Source organism: Phallusia mammillata, unplaced genomic scaffold (assembly GCF_965637545.1).
Source record: "Phallusia mammillata unplaced genomic scaffold, kaPhaMamm4.hap1.1 HAP1_SCAFFOLD_282, whole genome shotgun sequence".
In the NCBI taxonomy this organism is placed as follows: domain Eukaryota; kingdom Metazoa; phylum Chordata; class Ascidiacea; order Phlebobranchia; family Ascidiidae; genus Phallusia; species Phallusia mammillata.
Genome location: NW_027649012.1, coordinates 15001 through 17500, shown reverse-complemented (window position 1 = coordinate 17500; position 2500 = coordinate 15001). Strand labels below are relative to the sequence as shown.

Sequence of the window (2500 nt, the reverse complement as noted above, 5' to 3'; positions counted from 1 at the left end):
GCATGAAGCCGGCTTCGCGGGAGCTGCACTCGGCGCGCAATTTACCAGGTGACCGGTGGCGTTGGGATCCCGGCAGCGGCCGGGGTACCTTCGCCGTTCGGGCGGTCGCGCACGCGCGCACATTGGAGTGACGCACGTGCGGTCGCAGCCGTTTCTCGAGCCTCGCCTCGACCGTTGTGCGCTGACGCCCAACGTCGACCGTTAATGATCCTTCCGCAGGTTCACCTACGGAAACCTTGTTACGACTTTTACTTCCTCTAAATGATCAAGTTAGATCGTCTTCTCGGACACCGGCCCGGCCGTTGCCGACCGCGCCAGGTCCAATCGGAGGACCTCACTAAACCATTCAATCGGTAGTAGCGACGGGCGGTGTGTACAAAGGGCAGGACGTAATCAACGCGAGCTGATGACTCGCGCTTACTGGGCATTCCTCGTTCAAGGGAAACAATTGCAATTCCCTATCCCTAGCACGACCGGGGTTCAGCGGGTTACCCGGACCTTTCGGCCAAGGCGAGCACACGCTGATCCGGTCAGTGTAGCGCGCGTGCGGCCCCGAACATCTAAGGGCATCACAGACCTGTTATTGCTCAATCTCGTGTGGCTAAACGCCACTAGTCCCTCTAAGAAGTTAAACGCCGACCGATCGGGTTCGCGTAACTAGTTAGCAAGCCAGAGTCTCGTTCGTTATCGGAATTAACCAGACAAATCGCTCCACCAACTAAGAACGGCCATGCACCACCACCCACAGAATCAAGAAAGAGCTCTCAATCTGTCAATCCTCACTGTGTCCGGGCCGGGTGAGATTCCCCGTGTTGAGTCAAATTAAGCCGCAGGCTCCACGCCTGGTGGTGCCCTTCCGTCAATTCCTTTAAGTTTCAGCTTTGCAACCATACTTCCCCCGGAACCCAAAGACTTTGGTTTCCCGCAAGCTGCCGGGGAGGTCGTCAAACTAACGCCCCCCGATCGCTGGTTGGCATCGTTTATAGTCAGAACTAGGACGGTATCTGATCGTCTTCGAACCTCTGACTTTCGCTCTTGATTAAAGAAAACATTCTTGGCAAATGCTTTCGCAGTCGCTCGTCTTGCGCCGATCCAAGAATTTCACCTCTAGCGGCACAGTACGAATGCCCCCGTCCGTCCCTCTTAATCATTACCTCGCGCTCCGAAAACCAACAAAATAGAACCGAGGTCCTATTCCATTATTCCATGCACCATTATTCAGGCGAGCCGCCTGCTTTGAACACTCTAATTTTTTCAAAGTAAACGTCCCGGCCGCCGCCGACACTCAGTCAAGGGCACCGGCGGAGCGCCGGGGGTGAGGGCCAGGTGCGGCCAGTGCACGCCTTGCGACGGACCGGCCGCCTGCGCCCAAGATCCAACTACGAGCTTTTTAACCGCAACAACTTAAATATACACTTTTGGGCTGGAATTACCGCGGCTGCTGGCACCAGACTTGCCCTCCAATGGATACTCGTTAAAGGTTTTAAAGTGTGCTCATTCCAATTACAGGGCCTCGTTTAGAGTCCTGTATTGTTATTTTCGTCACTACCTCCCCCGCGTCGGGAATGGGTAATTTGCGCGCCTGCTGCCTTCCTTGGATGTGGTAGCCGTTTCTCAGGCTCCCTCTCCGGAATCGAACCCTGATTCCCCGTCACCCGTAAGAACCTCGGTAGGCCGATACCCTACCGACGAAAGTTGATAGGGCAGACACTTGAATGATCCGTCGCCGGTGCGAGACCGTGCGATCCGCTGAGTTACCCAGAGTCGCCAAGACGTGTCGGGCGCGACGAAACGCCGGCCCGGTCGGTTTTGGACTGATAAATGCACGCCCGCCGTGAGGCAGGCGCCTGCCGCATGTATTAGCTCTAGATTTTGTACAGGTATCCACGTACGATGTACGATCAAATGAACCATAACTGATTTAATGAGCCATTCGCAGTTTCACTGTACGAGAGCGCGTACTTAGACTTGCATGGCTTAATCTTTGAGACAAGCATATGACTACTGGCAGGATCAACCAGGTAGCTAACCGTGAGCAATCGCCGTTGCCGGCGGGAGCTCGGGCAGCGCGCATCCGCGTCGCCGCCGCACCTTCTCGATTCGTCAGTTCCACGGGGGAAGACGAGTCCGACGTATTTCGCTTCGTTCGCCGCGCGAACTCCGAAAACAGCCATCACTCCGCGGCAGCGGCCGTGTCGCAAGCAGCGCACGGTCGGCAAAGCACACGGAGATTCCGGGCTCCTGAACCGATCTTCCACGTGGCGTGAGACACCTCCGAAGAGAGCGATTGGCGTCGGACGAGCAGCAGCACATCTGCCCAGCGAGCCTACCGCCATACGGAGCACTGCCATACACGTGCACGCGCAAGCACGAGGGAGCGGGGCTTTTACACAGCGCATGTTGGCCTCCGTAACGCTTCACAGCATCAACGCAGACTTCGCGCACAACCGCTCACCAAGAGAGAGTTACCCCTCATATATAGTAAAAAACTTTATGCGGA

At 56.2% G+C, this 2500-nt stretch overlaps 1 non-coding gene across 1 annotated transcript; it reads right to left on the bottom strand.

Annotated features, from left to right (window-relative positions):
* Window positions 1–202: 202 nt before the first annotated feature.
* Window positions 203–2024, bottom strand: LOC145208486 (small subunit ribosomal RNA). Its single transcript, XR_013854765.1, has one exon. It is a non-coding gene; the product is annotated as a small subunit ribosomal RNA (ribosomal RNA).
* Window positions 2025–2500: the final 476 nt, after the last annotated feature.